Genomic DNA, 24,456 nt, shown 5'->3' on the forward strand with positions numbered 1-24,456 from the left:
GGGTAAGAGTACACTACTTCTTCACAGATCTAAAAGTAAAAAAAAAACACTGATTTAAAAGTACTTCCAAAAGAGCAAAATGTCCCACAACTTACTCAAGTAAATGTAACGGAGTAAATGTGACTTTACTACCCACCTCTGTATTTAGTATTGTCAAGTCAAGTCTCAACGAGCTGCACAGACTAAATGATACCATCACGCTGTTTAGGTGTAGCATATCCTGGCCTGTAGGGGGCGATGAGACTTAGGATAGGACAATGCCAAACAAAACTAATGCCAGCTGCAATTAATCACAAGGGAAGAATGCAATGGCAAAGCGAAACTACCAGAGACCGGTGTCAGCGCCATTTTTAAGCAAACATGTTAAGATATATGGCAACAATTCAAAGAATTTACAAGCTCTCCACCCAAACCCGTGCACTTTTTAATCCTTGGAATTACATTTTAATTTAAGAAGTTTGAAGGATTTCAAAAACCCATAGGTGTCAGAGCCAGAACAGAGGGTAGACCCAAACGCGTAACGTTTTACAACAAGCTTTATTGCGGAAGCGGAGAAGGCAATCGCTGGGCAGGAGAAACAGGAAGCCCACGAGATCGGGGCGTGGTCAGAATACAGAACGAGTGGAGTAGCCGGGACGGGCGATCGAAGCGTGGTCGATGTGCAAATACAGGTCAAGTAGCCAGAGCGGGAGATCGGAGCGTGGTTGATGTGCAAAAATGGGTCAAGTAGCCCGGAGCGGGAGATCGGAGCGTGGTCGATAGACAGAACGGGTCAAGTAGCCGGAGACGATCGGGAAGTCAGGGACAGACGAGCAGGATACAGGTGTGGACGGGACAGACGGGATCGATACCGGACACAGGATACGGAATAACGGGGCTTGGATCAGGGATTGATACAAGATACTGGACAGACGGGATCGATAATGAGCAGGATACCGGATACGGGGCTTAGATCAGGGATCGCTACAGGATACGGAACAGACGGGAGCCAGAGTCAAATTGCTTGCCTTGCAAGGAGGAGAACCAATCAGGAAACGAGCAGCAGCTGGAGCCAAATGACCAGGCTTTTAATTTTAAAATGTTTATATGGCTTCTACTTTTTTGGGGATCCAGCAATATTTGTTTGGAGGTTTTGGGTTCATTATGACTTTTTGAAAATCTTTGGTGGCCGAACCCTGGACTATGCTGTACATCGCTTTTTGGAATGTAGTTAAAACTGAAACATTTCCATTTGTGGTCGAGAATCACTGCAAAAATAAGAAGTTGATGTATACTGTGTATTGTTACAGAAATGCAAAAGCTAGGACAAAAGTGTGTGATTGAAAGATACTTTTTAAAAAGAGAAAAAAATCTTGTTTTGTAATATTGTGATTTTCATAGTAACTTTGTAACTTAAGTTTTTTTTTGTAAAGGATTGTATTTTGTCAATTTTTAAAAAACGGGGAACATGGGACAGTTTTAACAGTAAAATGTTAATATCACAATTTTAGTCAGTTGTTTGAATGGAAACATACAGATTATATTGTCACCAATTACTCATTTAAACAAACATGTACTTAAAAGTAACAATTTGATTACCGGTAGTTCTTCAACGGGATCCTCCTACCGTTTACAATTTGGAACAACAACATTCAACCGCTAGGTGTCGCAAATGTATGATGCAAGATTTGCAAAAAAACGACGATTAAAAACACTAAACGTATTTGTGTTCTAAACTGTTAAGTAAGAGTGTTTGCATCACAGATTAACTTGTATTAAATCATTCATTTGTACTAAAATGAATGCAAATCTGGTTTATTTGAAAAAAGTTTGAAACAGCTGTTTTATAAAAATATATATATTACGATATTCTCTAGTGAAAATTACACTAGAAATGTGAAAGGGCTGTTTTGTTGACCACATGGACTGCTTACTATTGTGTCTGGCACACACAATTTCTTTTTTTTATGTTGTACTTCAAATTGTCCCTAGGTGTGAATGAGCGAGTGAATTGTCTGTCCCTGTGTGCCCTGCGATTGGCTGGCAACCAGTTCAGGGTGTCCCCTGCCCACTGCCCAAAGATAGCTGGGATGGGCTCCAGCACCCCCGCGACCCTACTGAGGATAAGCGGTACAGATAATGGATGGATGTTCGTTTCTATATTTGAACAAAATAGGACTCTTATTTTTTTAAATATGTTGCTGTTAAGATTTACTAGCAAAAGACGCTCCTTTGTTTTGCGAATGGTGCACTCCTCTTTATTCTCATGAATAATTATATTCTTAATACAATCTTGACCACCTCAAATGCTGTGTTCATGATTCGGAAACAGAAATATGTATATGGGTAAGTTATAGTTGCTAGATGTGAGATTTTATGATCAAAGATTCACAGACATGTATGAGTAACTAAAATATGATCATTAGCTCAGGTAGAGTGCTCGTTTTGGGATCAAGAGGTTGCAGGTTCGATTCCTGGCTCCTCTGTTATATGCCGAGGTGTCCTTGGGCAAGACAATGTATCCCTAATGCCCCCAATAAGCATCCAGGCGCCTTGCATGGCTGACTCCCTATTGGTGTGTTAGTGTGTGTGAGAATGGGTAAGTGTGAAGCACATTGTAAAGTACTTTGGGAGGTCTTCATTGACTTGAAAAGTGCTATATAAAGGGCGTCACAAATTAACATGACTTGACTTACTATCACTCTTTCTCTTCTCCTCTCTTTTAATCATTCTCTCTCCTCTCCCTCTCTATTTCTCTCTCTCTTACTTATCACTTTCTCTTTATCTCTCACTTTTTCTCATTCTCTTTATCTTTTTCTCGCTCTTTCCTTTCACTTTTTCTCTCTCCCCTTTCTCTTTCCTTTTCTCTGTCTCTTCTCTTTCAATCTCTCTCTTGCTCTTTCTCTTTTTCTCTCTATCTCTGTGTCTCTCTCCTTTCTGTGTCTCTTTCTCTCCTAGGCGCTAGGGACTAGTCACTCTAAGTAGCGTTATCTCTGTGTTGTTTGCTTAGTATAAAAAATCTAGAGCAGTGGTGGTGAACATGCGGCTCTAGTCTCTTGGCCAATAAGAATGCGGCTCTTTGCTTCATCATATTTTCTATATACTGTGGCTCTTTGCCTTGTTTCATGTTCAGTTTTTTTGTGTGTATTGAGGGTGGACACTTTCCTTGAAATCAACACAAGAACAATACAGTAAGGAGAGGAGTGTGTAATGGGAAATACATACCTGTCAACCTCCACGGCTCCATGCCCGTACAAACTGTCGTATTTTCCCGTACAAAATACAAAATAATCGTACAACGCATTTTTTTTTTCGGAATGATGCATGATGGGAAATCCCCAGGCGGCAGACGAATGCCCACAGTAGCATCAAACCGCTCGCTTCGTTTGCAACAAAAAACAATACCGAGATAGAGGCTTCCGTGGCGAACTCCTTTGACTTGATTGATTTGCAGTTTCGTGATAGTCGGTATATACCGGATGGTACCCATCATTGACAAATTTGCGTTTTTCCGTACAGATTTCCTTGTACGTCGTACTTGTCTTAAAACGCATAAAAAAACGTACTTTGTACAGCAAAATCGTACAGGTTGACAGGTATTTTTAATTGTATGTGTTTGTGTGTGTCTGTCTGTCATGGCAGGTCAGTGCGCGGTGTGGCTCTTTGACTCTCACAGTTAAAAATTTCGGTTCTTTGTGTCAAACTTGTTCGCCACCCCTGATCTAGAGTTTACATTTGGTACAAGTTCACTATATACTGAAATAAAGGCTATTGCAATACCATAGCATATTACATTTTCAAAATTAATTCATTTAGTGCATAATGTTCATAATTGGCCTGCTGGAAAGACACTATTAAAAACAAAAATATCAGAAGAACCGTTTGGGAGCCGAAAGAGCTATCTCTTTTCAGTGAGCCAAGTTGAAAGAGCCGCTTCTCCAAAAACAGCCGTAATTCCCATCACTACGATCAATTTTGTCGTCGTCGATTTTCAGCGCGGAGTATGACCTTTATCTCTTCTTCCTGTCTTACTGCAAAAGTCTCATCTGATTGGCTGGTCGCTTGTCTCCGACGCAGCGTACAGCTCCGCCCACAATAACGTCGGAAATACTAGTTGGGAGCAGAGGAAGCGGCAACGGAGCCGAGTGCGGCGGAGCTTTTCATTGAATCTGAATTTATCTGAGAAGAATATATTTTAAATCCAAAAACGACAGAAGCATTGTCACTATATCGTCAAGGTAAGCCTACCACTCACGTTATCCTCTTCGCGTAGTAGTTACAGATGCGCAGAAAGAGATAATCTTCGATTGCCCCCCCCCCCTCCGCTCAACCTGTGTGTGTTGCTGTCATGGACGCGTCGTGAACACCGTCGCTATGTAGCGCTAACAGTTTCATTCAAGAATCTTCATTTCGCTTTAAATAAAGAAGTCGAAGCGGTTCGAGTAAGTGGGTACTTGGCTGTGCGATTGTAGCTTCGTTTTTCTTTCACTGCGTCGCCACTTTTCGAGGCTTACTTTGTCTTGTGTCACCTTAAACCATTTGGCATATGGGAATAGACACGACGAGAACTCCCAAGCTCCCGTCCATAGAGGAAGTGACGTCATTGTGTGTAACATGTTGATCAACATGGTGGCCCATGACGATAAACGATTTGCCTTCCAATAGTAGGCAGGACTTTCTATAGAGTTTTTCTGAACACAGTCACCAGAATACACAGGAACAGGGGGGCAGGTCAAATTCTGTTTGGTGCCAGCACATTTTGGGGGTGCAACTGAATTAGAGGGCAGACAAGTTTGCAAAAAGGACACTGAGAGCTAATAGGGTTGAAATGCAAGAAAGAAATAAAGCAGAAACTAAATTTGTAATTACGGGAAGAATTACTGTAATTACCGGAATATGAGGGGCAAATCATCCAGAAATTTATATACCGAAAAATTCTGGTGAATATAGGTGGAAATTGTATAGCATACCTGTCAACCTCCACGGCTCCATGCCCGTACAAACTGTCATGTTTTCCCCTACAAAATACAAAATAATCGTACACCATATTATTTTTATTTTCGGAATGATGCATGATGGGAAATCCCCAGGCGGCAGACGGATGCGCACAGTAACATCAAACCGCTCGCTTCGTTTGCAACGAAAAAAACGATACCAAGATAGAGGCTTCCGCCACAAATTTGTGTTTTTCCGTACAGATTTCCTAGTACGTCGTACTCGTCTTAAAATGCATAAAAAATGTACTTTGTATGGCAAAACCGTACAGCTTGACAGGTATGGTATAGATACATCCTTGCTTATTGTAAAGCCCAGCCCAGAAAAGGATCTGCAGCTTCCTACCCAGTCATTGGCAGCTCACAATACCAAAGAACAGCTAATAACTTTATGAAAGACTCTTCTCACTCTGGCCACCACCTCTTTGACCGGGTGCCCCGTGGCAGACACTGCTGGTCCCTTGAAACAAGTTACAGGATCAGAGACCGTTTCTTCCCTAAGGTCAGCACAACCCTGAAAAAGGGCCCAAGACTGAAAAAATATATATCTTGCATATTTATAGAAAAATAAGTGCTCATATTTTTTGTCTCAACTCTTATTTTTTAAAATATGTTGCTGTTGAGATTTACTAGCAAAAGACGCTCCTTTGTTTTGCGAATGGTGCACTCCTCTTTATTCTCATGAATAATTATATTCTTAATACAATCTTGACCACCTCAAATGCTGTGTTTATGATTCGGAAACAGAAATATGTATATGGGTATGTTATAGTTGCTAGATGTGAGATTTTATGATCAAAGATTTTAATGTTTAAACAGATCACACTTCTAGAAGTTTGGCTAATTTATGATTGCTAGCGAGCTGTGTTGCTGTTATTTTATGATTTGAAGGTTTTTGTGATTTAAAAAAAATCCAATAAAATGTTGTCGAAACAAAATCTGTAAACCATGGACATTTGCAGTCACACTTTTTCGCATCATGGTAAATGCTAAATGGTCTGCATTTGTATAGCGATTTCCAAGTCACTGAATACTTCCCAAAGCGCTTTACAATGTGCTTCACACTTACCCATTCATACACACTCACACACACACTCACACACCAATAGCGGTTGTGCAGCCATGCAAGGCGCCAACCTGCTTATTGAGGGCATTGTTATATAGACAAAAACACGTCTGGTAGTAAAAAGGCGTCAATTACACAGAATGACCTCACTATCACTTGACACCCGGTCTTGCCATTATTCAACTACAACTGAGCACGGTTTCTGTGTGTATTCTTATATATCCATGGCTTTTCCCTAAAAAACAGCATTCGTCACTATGTCATTTTATCTCAAATGTGTCCTCTTGCTATAAGTATAATATATATGCTTTAGCATGTGTGAAAACGTGCTCTGCTGTGTAATGAATGCATTTCTTTGTTCCTAACATCACTTTGTGGGATTCTTGTGAAGTGCTACAGAACATTAGTAATTGTTACTTTGGGTGTCGTTAAAACTAGCTGGTGACTTAATCTATGATGAAGTACAGAGAAAGTTTTTGATATTGGTCCTACTTAAAGGTACCTTGTATAATAGTTGACCCCTAGATGGCACTGTATTGTCTAATGCAAACAAAAACGTAGCTGCAAGATACCAGATAAACATAGCGGTGACTACTAGGTATGGATTCGGCTATGTGAAAGAAATACAATTTTTTTAATCTATGAATATTTATAAAGTTTATAATTCTTATGATGGTTCATATAATTGTGCCTATTATTCATATCAACGTGTTTTTTTTTTTTTGGACTAAATCAAGGTTTTTTGGTACCACTGGGAGACACTAAATATAACACATGGTCCCTTTAAGGATTTTGACTCTTTGAGACAGGACACAGATCATGTCAATGATTTCTCATGCCTGTCAGAATCCAATTTACTAAGAAATTTCAATGACCTTTCAATGGTGAGCTATTTTCATAACTGTCCTACGGGCTACTCTGTTGTTCTTAGGGGGCTACCTGGTGCCCACAGGCATCGTTTTGGTGATCCCTGCTTTAGAGTTTAGACGTTTACACTGACCAGTACCTGTTCCATTAAACTGTTGGTCCCATTCATCATTTATAGTGTAGTTAATATAAATTCTTAAACTGCATTGTCAACATGTGCTGAACAATGCCACTGGTGGCACATTGAAGGTCATGCAGGTAAGAAGTAAATAAAGCTGGTCTGGTACAACCTTTCTCCTTTTGATACAGTGCCGAGGTTGCAACCTAAACTCTGAGTGAGTAAAATGTGTACGGGTCAAAATAAAAAACACTGTATCTCCCTGATGCTAAATTAATTTCATATACATTTCCAAATATGATGTCATTTATATGTTTTATCAAGAGTTAGTTACAAGTTTATTAATGGTATAGGTTGATTGGTATGTTGATATTTAATCCAATATCAGCACAAGCTTTATATTCTGTTGTTTATGGTTGTTTTTTCAATCCGAATTGTGTGATTCAGGTTCCTCAAGTCGATTCACGTCAGTGTTATCAACTTTAATTATAGCCCTGTTCCTCTTAAAGTAGGATTATCGATGGCCCATGCATAAAGCGTTTTTTTTTAGACTAACAGTTGTTTTAATATTGTTGTCCCTACTTGCACTATTTAGACCCTGCTGGCTAGAAAACCTGAAGCCAGAATTGGAACAGACTGCATCTATATGAAATCGTAAATCGGTGCCAATGTCTGAGATTAATGGTTCTGTTTTTATGTTGTGATATTGGACACGTTGCAATACCAGATCGGGACACCTTGAGAAGTTAACTTCCAGGTGTTTTTAACAATCAGCTTTTGTCTTTTTGCTTGATCGGAAGGGAATGTTTAGGTTTGTATGTAAGGTAGAACAAACCCCTGTTAAAAAAAAAAAAAAAAAGGTACAGTTGTTATGAATACAGTAAAAACTAGCATCATGCAAGCAGGGTTATACACAGAAAACTTGATAGCTCAGTGAGAAGGGGCAGGGTAGAGCTGGAACATAATTTTGACCAGGAAACAATTTGTCAATTTTGAGTCCCACAATAAACGATGTGAAGGCTTAAAATGGTCTATATTTTTCTGTGAAGGGTAGTCAATGGTGTATAATATTAATTTATAGCCTGGTGTGGAGACAAAAACTTTGGAGGAAAACCCCGTTTTTCCTTTTTTAGTATGACTCCCACCTCTCACTTAAGATGTGACTTCATCTTGTGAAATATAATCAGTTACACTTTCTAATTGGGCTGATTAACTTTTGCTAATACTAAATTTTGGTTTTTGTTGATAAAACTCGTGGAATTTCTGCATTGCTCTTAAGGTATAAAATCAATAATTGATTAAAAACTAGTAGCTGACAGTTTACAGTAAATCTATTTTATAGTAGGAATTATACTTACATTTTTAATCTTATTCGCTAAGTTATTTCTTTTTTTGTCTCCGGCAATCCTTGAACAGTCCATGAATAGGTACGCGTTACAGGATGTTTGACAGTAAACAACCAGCAGACATTTGTTGTCACTTATAACATTGCCATTGTTCTCAAGGGAAGAGTACATGGCTAACTATTGACAGAGCCCCTCCTATCGGGTTACCATTAACCAGACCTTTGTTTATGCAGCAAATGAGGCTTATTGTCGTATCCTTGGAGGTGTTCTCCTCTTAGTTGATTATTACAAAAAGCATGTGATGCAGTAAAGCTTTTCTTCTCTGAAGTTTGCTGTAAAGCTCATTCGGTGCAGTGATAAAATCAGATTTATTTTGGGCATGAGAAATCGTCAAATGAGACTGTGAACGACTAGAATTAGAATAGTCTGTACCAGCAAGATTTTCCCAAGGATGACGAGTATCTTGCCAGTAAAACAGTGTTCTATTCAACTGTGGAACCTCTTAAATGTTTAAGTTTTTAATGTATTTACACTCAGCTTTTGGATCGCCCTTTTTGCATAAGAACAATGGTAAACAACCTCACCCTTTGCATTTGCAAATTCCTACAGCATTGTGTGTAGCTCATTTATGCCCAGAATATTATGAAATGTCTTGATAAAACCTTTGAAGGAGCTGCTGATCTCCTCTCTCTCATTTTGACTTGCTCTCGTCTCATAACCCAGATAACTAAATGAACAAGTAGCCATCGCTACAAGGAAGTTCTTGTAGACTGGCCCAAGTATGGGTGATTTTTGGAGGATTATGCTAGCGTTAAAGGAAAGTCCTGGAGGGAAACACATTGGTTAATTACACAGTGAAAGTGATATAATCAATTATTTAATTGCGGTCCTTTCATACTACCCTCATTTTTTTGCACTAATTAAAGCATTTCAGCAAACTTTCAGAGGCCTTGTTTTGTGCTCTAGTTCTCGTTTTTCACATTAAAGAATGAGTGGATTGAATTGAAACTCAATAGAATCCTGGAATGTTGAAGTAAAAATAGATTTACCATCTTGACCTTTTTCAATTATTTTCTTTGCTGCAGATGATCATTTTGTAACGCGTCTGCTTTTAATTGCCATGAGAAAGATGAAAGCTAAAAGCCGATCTCTGTTAATCAAAACCATAATGTGATTTCTCTGTTCTTGTTAGTTTCAGTTGAATGAACTATGCAAAGGTTTAATGAAAGCATCAACAAATGCTTCTTATATGTTTCAGGAGACATTACAATAGGCAAATAATTGATTATCATAATTAGAGCGTATTATAAAGCGAGAAGTCGTTTTTTTTGGGCAGGATTTGACTGAGATGAATGTCTGGGAAGAATTTTCTCTGGAGATATCGCGGCATTAATTAAGACGGCCCGTCTCTCGGCACACTTTCCTGTGTGTGCCTGGGTACAAACTTTGATATTTTTGTCACTTAGAAATTTTGCAGCTATGTGCTTGTTTGCTGTGGTTCCTGTTTGTGTATTTTCGCAAACAACACAATCAAGCTCACGATCTCCAGACCTGTCAGTCCACCTGCACAAGGATGTGTCTCTACGTTGTTTTGTAACCGAAGCACCTTAGGGTTTGGAAATTAGCTTTGCATCACAGTTTCAAAGACACAGAACAAAAACGGCTGAGGACGACACACCTGAATCTATCTACTGTCAACCTAAACACATTGTCTTTCCCAAATGTCCGAGCTAGAACAGTATTTTGATCAATTTGCTGTCTTCATGTTCTAGCAGGATGCAACACAATTCTTAAGGGTATAGGTAGTTTTTGACTGGAGGGTTTGGATTGTGGCTAGAATTGGGGGATATTGCAAAAATATATTACATTTTGAAAAAAAAATTTTTGTTCTTGATATTCATCCCGATTCTCAAAAAAATTAATTGTGACTAATTAGCACATTTTTGACCATTTTCCTTTGATTTACTAAAAGATCTGAAGTCTGAAGTTTTAGGAAATGTATCTAACATCAGTAGTTTTTAGGTTTTGGTCATGTTTCAAATTATTTACGGTATTCAAAATTTGCATGGATTTACATTAGGTAGTACTGTCATGCAAATCCATTAGAATTAGGTGCCATTATGCAGGCATTAGCAGTTTAATTCCATGAAACTGGCATTACCTGCTAAATTATTTAGCATGAACCCCTAATTAAATGCTAGCAGCAAAAATGAAGATAGCAACCGAAATGATGCTATTTGCTGATGCAGCTACCCGCTGTGATAAGGAATATATGCGCGAAATCTGAGCCCGGTACTGCCGAAACAAAATAAAGTAGGCCCCAGAGACGATCTGATGATATTTTAATTTTTTGAGATCACAATCTTATGAATTCTTTTACGATCTAATATTGTCATGTTGCCCATGCATTTGTGGATTTAGATACACCGTCATACTCAAAGTTCAAGAAATCAAGGAATGACGGCTTTGGGATATCATGTTTTTTCTTCAAAAAGAAAGACACCTTTTAAAAGTTCAAACTAGTCAATTTACCAGGTGGAAAATACTTGTTCTCCTCACCAAACAAGGGGCATCCATAGGCTCCCCAAAAAATGAATGTTTGGCCCTTTTATTTCTACCCATCATGAAAGGGGATGTTGCAAGTTATCAAAATGTTGCACAAAAATTATGCATCTCATTATTTTCCAAAGCATACTCACTGTCTGTAGTTCTGGATTTGAATACTAAAACCACGGTGCATTTGCACTTTGACAGCATTTTTGCAATTCGGAGATGGAATAAGGGCTTGCTCTGTCCACTCCACGCATTGGCCCAGTATTGCAGTACCTCCGGGAACGGTGCATTCGCAATGATCGCAACAAGGCTTTGAGGCTAGGACCTTAGCTTGGCCTTTTGGCTGAGAGTAAGAGTCCCGGCTCCTAGGCTTTGTAGCGAATTATGAACTGACTGATAACAGATAATGAATAAAGAAGATAGAACAATAACCCTTAAAAAATCCCCCCCATTTGCGAAGTCAGACGTTGCTGTGGCTTTATTGAGGGCTGGAATGTGTCTATCATGTTCCTTAAATCACTCCATGCTCTAATTATTAAAGGGTCTATTAAATTGGTACAGTCCAAAAATAAAATTCTTGCTCGCAGTGCAAAGTGAATCACTATCGAATCCAGATTGCAATTGCTGTGATTTTGTTTAAATATGCAAAATATTCTTTTTCATGGTCCTCCTAAAAAGATTACAGCAAATTACATCAAACAATATCAAATACTGGTGTAAAGGTGCATGAACCATGAAAACATAAGAGAGTGTTATTTTTTTTTTGTTATTTGAAACTTGGCTCAAAGGCTAGTCATATCAGATTATAAAAAAGAGAACTTTACAGTTATAACTTTTCATGTCTTATGATACAATTAGACAAAAGTAATACAAAATGGATAAGATTAATAATTAATTATAATGTTATGTAAACAATAGGAAAAGCAGTTTACATTTTTAAACTAAGTGATTAAATGTTGAATTACTAGTTATAACATTCCCTGATGCAATATTTATCAGAATATTGTGACTAAGTGGGCATTATTCAAAAAATATAACTCATAATACTGTAAAAGAACCTAATGGATATTGATAAAAAATGACAACACCAGTATTGTTTTTTTTACTAAAAATTGTAATAAAGAATAACAGAAAAGTACCTTTTATCGTGTAGATCTCATTTAAGATTTTTTTTTTAAAAAGACCTTTGGTTTTACATGTTAAATGGAAAAAATAATTACCGTATTTTCTGCACTATAAGGCGCACCTAAAAGTCTTAATTTTTTTTAAAAGCTGACCATGCGCCTTATAATACAGTGCGTCTTATTTATGGATCAACATTAAATCACAAGGTCTCGCAACTTACGCAACAGCCGCCGACTCGATTTTCCCCCGAACGTGGAGTAATCCGCGGTGTATGCTGGGATTTATATACCGGCGTTTCATTGGCTAACCAATGGGTCAATCATCATTTGAATCGATCACTATTGGCTAAAGTTATTTGGAGCCTCGGATAGGCTAGAGGGCCGAAACAAACCCTGCAATTGGCCGAAAAAGATGTATCAATCATCCGTTGAATCGATCGCTATTGGCTGAAGTTATTCAGAGCCTCGGATTGGCTTGAGGGCCAAAACAAACCCTGCAATTGGCCGAAAAAGATGTGTCAATCATCCGTTAAATCGATCGCTATTGGCTGAAGTTATTCGGAGCCTCGGATTGGCTAGATGGCCAAAACAAACCCTGCAATTGGCCGAGTTTAGCAATGGCGTAGCAAGCTTAGCAAGCTTGCTAAAGTACACCATAAAGAAACATGTTTTATTAGTCTGTATTTGCAAATAATTTACTCTCCTGGATTTACTTCACTCACGGTTGTAAGAAGACCATGATTGCGTATCATTATTGAACGTGAGAACTTAGGTGAGCTATGCGGCTTTATATTTTCCCGGTATCTTGTTTTAGAACGATCTTGATGTTGCTGTGATGAGTTGAGTGAATTAAACTCAATTCCAAGTGTTTATTGTCATATGCACAGTAAAGTTGCGAGCGAAAAAGAAAATAGAAACTAAGAAATGTTTGTCATTTCTTGAATCCCAAGACTTTAACCTTCCGAATTATATTTGAAATGATGCATTTGAGTGACATCGTACGGACACCGCATCCGCACGTGTCTACGACACGTATTTGCTTCTTTGCAAGCTTTGGGAATGTTAAGGGGGTAATCAGTTGGACTAAATCATCTGACTGTTTTGTCGACGTTCCCATTGTAGCGCCTTATAATCCGGTGCGCCTTATCTATGGAAGATATAGGACCAAAAACTATTTTTTGGGGGTGCGCCCTATAACCCGGTGCGCCCTATAGTGCGGAAAATACGGTATATCTCTAAAATCATCCTATTTCTATATACATGTTTTTTTGCTGATCACATTTACATGTACCGTAAATTCTTGACGACAAGCCGATAACATTTGCTACATTTTAAACACTGTGGCTTTAGATGCGGTATAGCTTACCCTTCTTTTTTGTGGCGGCACTGAGGAAAACGGCGAGCTGCTCTTTACCAAAAAGCATGCGAGCTAAATAAAATTTACGACGACCTTCAATGAAATTACTCCATGTTTTTGCCAACCTCTTTTATATAATATATAACAGGAAAGCCATTTTTATTGTACTCTGTTAAATATTTACAACGTACTCACACTATTTCAACTTTTTCACCCACAAACCATTTTGAAACTATATTGCAATTAGTGTGCCCAAAACATCACAAATTAAAATAAACTCCACAAGTAAACTTACCAACAATGATCTATCCAACCGCACCCAAAAAAAATCAGCCAGTCCTTATTCCTAAAAGCTGAGTTTTTAATATTGTGTCCTGAAGACAACGACAATACAGCAACATTGATACTGTAATATTGCCATTATCATTACATCCCTTTACAATAATTTGCCATTTTTATATTTTGTTGAAATATATGTGTTAAGACATCCAAGTTGCAAAGGTTGCTGAGAAGGGAACACCTTTATTCTATGTTTGAAAAAAAAGGTAATTCGATCTCGGCTCTATCAGCCGAGTTGAGGATAGAACATGCGTTGCCAAGGACACTGTCCACCTCCACAGCAGATATCTGAGAGGGGCCCCGTCAGTAAATCCAAGCAGTGTTTATCATGGAGATTGACTTGCGGCTATTCATCCTTTAGGACAGTCATGCTGATCGCTCTATTAGTCTGAGATTGTGTTCTTTCGAGGGAATGCGCCGATTGCTGCACTGATGAACGGCAGGATGTTCTTGGCGATTGCAATCTCGGGTCTTGGCGCACGACCTCTCATGTCTGTAGACTGTATTCATGTTTTATGAATGCCGTTTTCTAATGTTTCCATCCACTGCTTAAGGCTGAGGTCACAGCTGGCCTCTGGCCCCTCTCACCAAAGGAAATATCTTTTACGATCCCTTTCACACTAGAAAGAATGACTTCTTCCTTGAGATTTCGTTTTCGTTTTATATAACGATAAATCTTTGTTTCCAATGAGTCCAAATTGATTTTTTTTTGTTTATACTGTACTCCCCTATTTTTCCATTAAAATAAGTATACAATTCTGTTTGACTTTCTATCAGCTCAAACTAAGCATTCTATATGATAAATATTGTTGAGTATGTGCGGCAATGATTGAAATCATTGACAACATAAACTGTAAACACAATAGCAACTTGAAACAATAGCAACTTAAAACTTACTATGTATTTAATTAATGTTAAAGTCAAATTCATCATCAGATACACCAATAAGTTATTTCCCTCGTTGTGCTTTTTTACGTTATCTATATCTTTCAAAACAACTTTCTGTTTTCTCCATTCTATTACTGTACATATATATATATATATATATATATATATATATATATATATATATATATATATATATATATATATAATATAACGTCTCTGTTACTGTGAATAAATAAATTTTGATAATGAGATAAAACATGATGCATTTTCGCATGTCATCTACTTCACATGTGGTCTTGTGGTTAGGATTTTGTGCTCTCATCACCACAACTCTTATTTGATTCCCATAGCATCCGTTGTTTTGCAGTCGAAAAATATCGCTGACCACAATCATTACGGTAAAATTCTACCATGAAACCTCTTGTATAACGTGCATCCAAACATTGATTGATTTATATTAGGTTTTAAAAAATGCACATTATACATGAATAAATGTGGTATTTTGATGGAGATGTAGACATTTTTTTCTGCTTTACCAGTTTATGGCAGTCAAACTGCAACAGTGACCAAAACATTTGTAATTAAAATTAAACAGCAATTTTAAAACTGGTCACTAAAACTACTACAATGAACCCCTGGGATTCAACGTTTATCTGTTATGAGGTGGGGATTGCAAAGTGTAATAGCTGCAGAGCCCGGGATGTAATATATGGTTATTAGTTAACGCATTCTGAACCACCAGTACCCCCAGATAAAAAGCACGGGGAGAACATGCAAACTCTGCACAGGAAGGCGGGTAGCTGGACTTGGACCCATGACCTGAAAACTGCTACGGATGCGCTAAAAACTCCTATGCCGGTGCCGCCTGGTTTAATTAAATAAAATAAATATATTTAAAGGAAAATCTAATTTGATTTACCTTTTGGTTTGATGTGACTTGATCTAGTATAATGGAGTAATGGGTGGATGAAAGTGGGGAGGAGGAGATGGCTGGTTAAAAATGAAACCGATTTAAGAACTAGTAAACTTAGAAGCCTTCCTTCTTTAATCGCCTCATTATCTTTAACGATTGTTCCGATTGTTGATTAGTAACTGCCATGCAACTTAGTGAGATTAGGGATTTCTGTGCCTTCTTCGTATTTTTGATAATCATAGGCTTTGTTTTCATGGTTATCGTATTTTTGCTTCGCCCTTTAGCATCACTGCAAGCCTTGGGACCCATACGGATTAAATAGAGTTCAAAACTCGGAGTACTCAAGGTTCTGAGCTAAATGAATACAAAGGCATTGTGAGAGTTGTATCAGCCAATAGCATCACATGATGCTGTGACACAAACTAATAGCAGACCAGCAATTATATCATGTTGACAAACATCAGACGGGCATTTCGGAGACATAACTCTGTCTTATATCATATGATGGGGAAAATACATAAAGAAACAAACCATCTCATTCCACATCATTAAGTGAAAAGATCGTAAGGCCGGGTTGCCATATGCAGGGTGTCTACTGTATATTATGGAAATTTGTATTTCCAATATCACAAGATTGTCATTATCATTCCAATCTGAGTTTTTAAAATCAGCAGTTGAGAGTGGACCAGCAGGATATTCGCTCACCCCACACTAGACGACATTTATGTTTATATTGAGGCTTGCCTTTGCACGTAATGGGGGCGGCTTTCGTGATCATTATTTATTGATCAACGATTCATAAAAAGGGTTGTCTCATATTTTTAGCCGTCTACGTGTGTTTGATGGGCAAGAGTCTTGGATGAATTACCGCTGCCTCTGCATTAATACTGCGGTCTTAAACAAACTAATCTTGTATTCGAAAACAAGTCATCATATTATGGATAGGACATCACTTCAGAAGGCCCTTTCTAAAATCTCAGTTGGCCTAATTCAACAGATATACTGTACATCAATGCATTTCCATTTTTTGTTTTCTTATCAAAACTTTGCCCGAAAATAGTTTGCTTTAAATAAGAAATTCAAACCCTGTGCGTCTGTGAGGACCTGTTTTCAGTTTCAAAGCCGCTATCAGATAAGAATAGATCTGCTACGTTAGGATGAAGACATCAGATGGGTATTTCATCATAATTTCTGTAATGCTGTCAAGGAAGAAAAGGGATCTGTCAGCGTGTAGTTAGAACGATCAGAAGTCGCTAGGATAATAACAGTCTTGGGAGAACAGTCTGACATCATTAAGCTTTGGGGTCTGTGTGGGAATACTCATGTGTTTGATGGAGGGAATGCTTCGGGCCACATTTTTTATCTCAGGATGAGAAAATAGACCATAAGCATCTCCTCAGATAGAACGTAGACATTGTGGGTAAACGTAGTTATTCTCTTCTTTTGTAAACTATATTCTGTTCTGCCGAGAAGTATTGTAGAAGTCTGTGAGATTCTGCTTGCGAACTCTCATGAAGTTAGATTGAGTTTAATGCCACTTCAGCAGTGCAACGTCACGTTTATTGTCTACAGGTTTAAGTACAATATCACAGTTCAAGTACAATATCCCGGTTATGTACTGGTTTCGTTTAGATCAGGGGTGTCAAACTCATTTTAACTCGGGGGCCACACGATAGAACAAACATTCTGTCGGGGGCCAGCTAGTAGATTAAGGAGAAAGAAAAAGAGAGATAAAGAAATCAGACAAAGAGGGAGGGAAAAGGAGAGAGGGCGGGACAAAGAAAGAAAAAGAGAGAGAGGGAGAAACAAAGGAGATAAAAAGTCATGAGAGAGAGGGGGAAAGAAAGGGAGAGGAAGAAAGAAAACCAAAGCGAAATAGAAAGACAAAAGGAGAGAAAAGAAAAAGAAAGCATAAAGTGTAGGAAGAGAGAAAGAGAAAAGGAAAAAAGGAAGTTAGAGCAAAGAAGTTAAAAAGATAGAGAGAAAGAGATAAAGAGCAACAAAGGAAGAGAAAAAGAGACACAGAGAGTGAAAGAGACAGAGACAGAGAATGGGAGAAAAGGGGTGGAAAAGAGAGAGAGAGAAAGAAATACAATTACAGTGTCTTTGTTCGAGGCACCTGGCTTTGGCAACATCAAGTTGACATATTTCAACCTGCAGCTTGTTTTTCTCTTGCGCTTCTCTGAGTGTTGTCTCGCGGGCCGGATTCAATCCCTTGGCGGGCCTGATCTGGCCCGCGGGCCGCCTGTTTGACACCTGTGGTTTGGATGGTATGCAAAAGAAGTATTTTATTTTACCTGCAGAAGAAATATTTAATTGCAGATAAGTTACTTACTTTGTTTATTTTTGTACTGTTAAACTTTTTACATTGTACTTTTTACTTATTTACTCTTGATTTTGTGCAATGAAGGATTTTTCAGTTGTCACATTGACTGTTACAGTTTTAAGTACAATTTCACCCAGTTCAAGTACAATATTCCAGTTGTATTCTTATTTTAGGTGTAAATATTTTATAGTAAAGGTGAACAGACCCACACACACGCGCGCGTGTGTGTATACAACTATACATGCATGCAGTTTTTTTCTATTCTTCAGTTTCTATATTGTATCTTGTTTGCGAACTGGAGTGCAACCGTGATCTTGTTGTACAATTCAACGATAAAAAAGTGGATTCTAAACAGATAATTAGCGTCTGTTGTTGCACAAAGAACCAGGGACATACCCGTTAGGCTTTATTATTGGTTGTCAACAGCATCTCTGGAATTTGTTCTGGCCTAGTTTCTGTTGCAGTGTAGTCTGCTAGTTCTAAGTTAACAGTGAGGTTGCAGCTTTATTATTCTCCTTTGTAGTGAAAAAGACTGATGACATACATAATTTACTGTACGTGATTAATCACTCGCCTACTCGTAATTTATTCCATTGAATGTAAAAACCATTTTGTAAAAAACACTTTTAGTGTACACTCTTGCTGAAACACTTTTCAGGCAAATGTTGTACAAATTTAAGGTCACATATTAAAGTGGATTTGGGTTAGTCAACAGGTTTGCTTTGCAGAAAAACCTTTTTTTTTGGCATGTAATTTTGAAAGGTCCACATCAGTAAAACTAAACTCGTTGTTGGGTTGACATCACTCAAGAATGGATATGAAACGTCTACATCAGTGACATTCAGTCAGGGGAGGCTGGTGAGTCAGTGCTGTCATTGTGGAAATCTAAAATAAAAAATACATTATTAAAAGGTGCCCTGTGACTGTCTGGCCACCAGTTCAGGGTGTCCCCTGCCCACTGGCCGAAGATAGCTGGGATGGGCTTCCGCACCCCTGTGACCTTACTGAGGCACAGAAAATGGATGGATGGATATTAAATGGCCAGCCCTTTGAGACCTCTTGTGATTAAGGGCTGTACAAATAAACATGACTTGACTACCGTATTTTCCGCATTATACGGCGCACCGTGTTATAAGGCGCACCTTCAATGAATGATATATTTTAAAACTTTTTCCATACATAAGGCGCTACAGTAGAGGCTGTAGTTACGTTATGCAACCATTAGATGGTGCAGCGCTAAAGGGAAGAAGGATTTCTCATTCCCTGTGATGCGTACATTCACTGTACATGCTCTCGTTTTATCCACTGTGCGGTTCACAGGAATATCGAAGTTGAGTGGAACCTCGTCCATATTAATAATATGCTCTGGCCGGATCTTTTTTTCAGTAATCTTGTTTGTGCAGTATGTGCGGAAAGTGGCCAGCTTTTCCTGGAAGTCAGCTGGCAGTTGCTGTGAAACAGTAGTTCGTGTACGGATGGAGAGATTACATCTTTTCATAAACCGAAAGCACCAAGAAGGACCACCTCTGAGTTCTTTAATGTTAAGTTCCCGTGCCAGCGCTGTTGCCTTCTTTCGAATAGTGATTGTACTGTCACTTCTACTTGCTGCTCTTTGTTCAACAACCCACTGTTCAAGTGTGTCCTCTAACTGTGGCCATCTCGCTTTATTGCCACGGAAAATTTTTTTAGTCTTCTTTACTTGGCGCAGCTCATCTTCATGCTTCCTCCACTTCCGCACCATCGATTCATTAATGTTAAACTCTCTTGCTGCTGCTCTATTTCCGTGTTCTACTGCGTGACTGATCGCCTTGAGTTTAAACTCTGCGTTGTAAGCGTGACTCTTAATAGGAGCCATTTCAGGGTCTTTATACAAACGCACAAATAAAAGAGAATCGCTGTTTAAAATTTCCCAGTATGCACAGCGCACCTCTTCTACGCAAAAAATGGAGTCGGTGGCTGCTTACCGTAAGTTGCGAGACCTGTCGCGGCTCAATATTGATCCATATACAAGGCGCACCAGATTATAAGGCGCATAGTCAGCTTTTTAGAAAAAAAAAAGATTTTAGGTGCGCCTTATAGTGCAGAAAATAGGGTATATTTATTCAGTGTTAAAGTTCTTTCTTATCTAACATCGCAATTTTTTAATTTTATTTTTTTAAGTTACTGAATTTTCACATAGTACAAATATGATTAATACAATTAGTATAAAACACATGTGCTGAGAGTCAGCAGATGCAGAGTAGGGCACACAGTTCTCCTGCCTTATAGGGTAGGGTGATAGTAAGACCAAATTTTCAGATTTTGCACTCACCTCAGCCCCAAACAATAAAATTAGCAATAGTTTTAGCACGCTAACAGCAAATCAAGCCATGTAGTAATTTCTATCTCGATGTATTGAATTTGGTCATAATGGAGGATTACATATGTGTTGATTATTCAATTCAAAAGTAGCAGCTTATAGACTAGATTTAGATAGATAGATAGATAGATAACACGGGAGCTGCTGGAGTGGCTGCCATTCGCGACGGCGCCGGAAGTCAAGATTTATATTTATATTCATAAGGTAAGCTAAAACAATACAACTTTTTTTCCCGTGCTACAGCTTATGTATCCCTTTCTTCCCCACATAATTGTGGCCTCTGCAGTCCTATGAGACATTTTGTGATTCAGGTCTGTACAATCAAAAGTGACTTGATTTCACTTAGCCAATCAAATGATGAATATGATGTAAGTTGATGTATTTGTAAATATCAAATGACACAAAGCTCGCCGAACGTCCTGATCAACATTGACTTTGGGTGCTGAGCTGTGTTTTTAATACGACTTTTGTGTTACTAGTCCTGCTAGTAGCTTCACAATATTGAAAAATGTGATAAAAGAACTATAAAATTACAGTTTTTCGCTTAGTCCTATGCTCCACCCAATGGTATGGAAATTTATGGCGAACCCAGAAACACATTTCAGAGACAAGATTTCCGGAGAAATTGTTTCTACTTGAATGAGATAAGATTTTCATATCACTTGGAATATGAAATAATACATAGTTTTACTACTGTGAACATCCAGCTTTAACCCAGTAAAGCTTTAACTATTATTGTGGGCTTTAACTCCGGCATTAACTGTGGAGTTAAAGCTTTGAACTATTTGGATTTGAACCCAACTTCTAATTTCCTTTAGTTAGTTAGTTAGTTTATTCAACCAATAATCTTTACATAAAAATCATCGGAAATCGTCTCGTTGTCTCGGCTCAGTGAGAATTTTAAATTTTAACAACATTCAACATTCCGAATATAAAACAAAAAACAGAAATTACAATTTACAATTATTAAAAATTCGGACAGCACTCGGGTAAAAACTGTTTGTAAACCTTTTAGTACCCTTTCATGACTTCAAGCGTCTACCGCTCCGTAACAGATGAAAATGATCATTACCAGGATGACTCTCATCCTTAAGAATATTTGAGGTACGTTTCAAAACTCTATCATTATATATAGATTCCAGGGATGGCAGACCGGTGCCCACAATCTTTTCCGCTGTGCGGATTACAGAATTGAGCTTCGACAGATCTTTCTTTGTGATTCGACCAAACCAAACAATAATAGAATTTGCTAAAACACTTTCAATAATCGCACGATAAAAATTGACTAGTACTTCCTGATGAACATCATAGGAGTTCAACTTCCTTAGGAAGAAAGTTCTTTGGCGTGCCTTCTTTAGAATTTTCTCCGAGTTCAGTGCCCAGCTTAGATCTTCTGAAATAAAAGTCCCGAGAAGTTTGAAATGTTCCACCTGCTCGACTCTTTTGCCATTGATAAGTAACGGTTCCTTCTGGTTTTTATTTTTCGTCGGAAAGTCAATAATCATTTCTTTGGTTTTGTCCAAATTCAATGTCAAATCATTTCCATTGCACCATTCCACGATGTTATCCACCTGCCGTCTGTATGCGCTCTCATCATTGTTCATAATGTAACCAGAAACAGTAGTGTCATCAGCAAATTTGACAACTAGATTGTTATCATCAATGGATCTGCAATCATACGTAAATATGGAATAAAGACAAGGTGATAAAACACAACCTTGTGGGGTACCGGTGTTTAGAACGAGATCTTTCGAGGTATGATTACCAATTTTCACAACTTGATGACGTTCGAGCAAAAAATCCAAAATCCAATTACAAATCGAAACGGGAAAACTGAGGTCATCACGTAATTTCACATACAATTTAGAAGGTATGATGGTATTAAATGCAGATGAGTAGTCTATAAATAAAAGCCTGAGATACGAGTTCTTTTTCTCCAAGTGTTCCAAAACCCTATGTAAACAAATGTTCAGTGCATCTTCAACACATCTGTTCGCACGATACGCGAACTGATAATCATCTAGACCAATCGGTAGTAATGACTTAATATAGTGTAAGATGAAACCTTCAAATACTTTCATGGGTACTGGCGTCAGTGCTATGGGTCGAAGATCATTCAGGCATGTGACGGTGTTTGACTTGGGAACTGGAACGACGGTAGCTGTTTTGTATACTGCTGGAACTTTGGCAAGGCGGAGCGACCGATTGTAGATGAGGGTGAACACGTGGGTGAGTTGTGCTGCGCAGAACTTGAGGAGCCGCGGTGAGATAGAGTCTGGGCCCGGGGCTTTCCGCTACTTCAAGCGTTCGAACTTGCACTTGACTTGCCACTCCTCGATAACAAATGGAGGTTCACACTGAGTGTCCGGCACAGAAACGGGTTCGCTGGTGTTGGCTTTGTCGAACCTGGCATAAAAGTAATTCAATTTATCTGGTAAAGTAGCGTCATCCGAGTCAGCAGAACGTTTATGACCCTTGTACTGAGTTATGAGGTTCATATTCGCCCAGACGTCCCTAGAGTCGCCTGTTGCAAATTTTTCCTCGATACGTGTTTTAAAAATCCGTTTTGCATCCCTGATGCCCTTCTTCAGGTCAGACTTGGCCTTACGATATGCAACAGGATTTATCAAGTAACTAATTCCTCACAGCACATTTACTATAAATATCCCCCTTATGTGAATGGTGGAATCAAAAAAATATTGATTTTATCTATTTACTACTATGGCAATATGCCAAATGGGCTGCAGCGGTAATCTCTAGAGACACAGAAGTAGGTTAATACAAGGTCGTCACGTTACCATCACTGTTGACCTTGATAAAGCTGCAGACGAAATGTGACTGAAGGGCTAGCATGACTTTTATAGAAATTATAGTGTGTATAAATTCTATGTTGGTGCATTTTGACCAGTCCAGTGCTTCCAAATTGACCGACGCGAATGCATACACTGTTTATGTCAGTGATTTGCCCCTTCAGAATTTGCTGTAGTCAAGGCCACGGCAGCATGTTCTACATCATTAGCTCCTAGATCAGCACTAATGCTGCACAGTTTAAGATGGGGTGAATTGCAAATGGGATTTCCCTCCTGTTGCCTACAACACTTAGTATTCTTCTGCAGATCCACTGTGGTTTGCTGTCATTTTCTGTGGCTGCGCATGACTCACTTTAGCCTCTGTAGGCTAAGATGTCACCATGGGAGCATGCTCTGACGAGCAACTCTTTATTCATTCCTAATTCCAACCGCAATCTATTGCCCTCTTTTCCGTGCTTCACATCTTTCCCCCGGGGATATCCCATCTTAGAATAAACATCAGCAACAAGCCTAGTCTCCATGACAACGGCCAAGGAAGCTCGACTGCCAAGCGGCCCTCTGTCGATTAGCACAATGAGGTTTATTAGGTATAAGCGCTCAGTTCCTTGAAAAGCATGATTGAGCAAATACAACTTTAGAATTCATTGATAGTGTGGCACTTTCATAAGCGGCAGGAAGTTTTGGATTTATTAGGTCAATCCACTCAAGCATGCAGAGTATTTGTTGTTCTTGATTCCTTGTTCACTTGTCTAAATATTATTTAGCCTACAGTTGAGCCGGATTTGTCAGCAAGGATTTTTGTCGGTCAGGTTTTTCCTCACAGCAGTGCAGAGTTTGTTGAGGTTGTTTTATGCGGTTCTGGGATGACGTCCTGCTGTTTTATTGGTTTTTCTATCAGGACAATGACGCGAAACCTAGCTAGAGCTGGACGACCTCCGACCAGATTCATGCGTCACCGGGTTGCTCGTCCGCTCAGGGGGTTAGTGAATTAAACAGAGTTACGAACAGTCTGAAATTGTTTTTGGTGGTGCCTCATGCTGTTTGTTGGCTGCTGTAACCTAAACGGACTTCAAGGTCATTTAAATGTCTGCGATACAAGGTCGTTCATAAAATATTTTCTCACTGCATCAAGGAGTGGTGTAGCTTCCTGCATTGTTTAAACCATGTTTTCGTTATTTTAGATACATTCACTTACAGAATGAGGATAAGATAGCTTAGCCTTGCATGATTTTAATCACACATCTGCTGTTAAGCCACAACAACTATTCAATTAATGGAGTTGTAATTGATTTTCAAATTATTTTTCCTTGGCGCATTTTGGTTTCAGATGATGCGATGTTGTAACTGTGGCTCGTCCAGCCCTTTGAGACATTGTGTGATTAAAGGCTATACAAATAAATGTGACTTGAACCTACTT

General features: G+C 38.6%; 1 protein-coding gene and 1 pseudogene across 3 annotated transcripts in view; both read left to right on the forward strand.

Annotated features, from left to right (window-relative positions):
• Window positions 1-4,048: 4,048 nt before the first annotated feature.
• ndrg3a (ndrg family member 3a) overlaps window positions 4,049-24,456 on the forward strand; it is a 50,757-nt gene continuing 30,349 nt past the window's right edge. For 2 of the 3 annotated variants that reach the window (XM_088338474.1, XM_088338476.1), the window contains exon 1: window positions 4,049-4,217. The gene's annotated coding sequence lies outside the window, so the exon portion shown is untranslated. The remainder of the gene's footprint in view (window positions 4,218-24,456) is intronic. The other variant, XM_088338475.1, reaches the window with a different exon arrangement.
• Window positions 11,065-11,218, forward strand: LOC148364391 (U2 spliceosomal RNA; annotated as a pseudogene).

This window comes from Urocampus carinirostris, chromosome 6 (genome assembly GCF_059441175.1).
Source record: "Urocampus carinirostris isolate Australia breed hairy pipefish chromosome 6, RoL_Ucar_1.0, whole genome shotgun sequence".
Classification (NCBI taxonomy): domain Eukaryota; kingdom Metazoa; phylum Chordata; class Actinopteri; order Syngnathiformes; family Syngnathidae; genus Urocampus; species Urocampus carinirostris.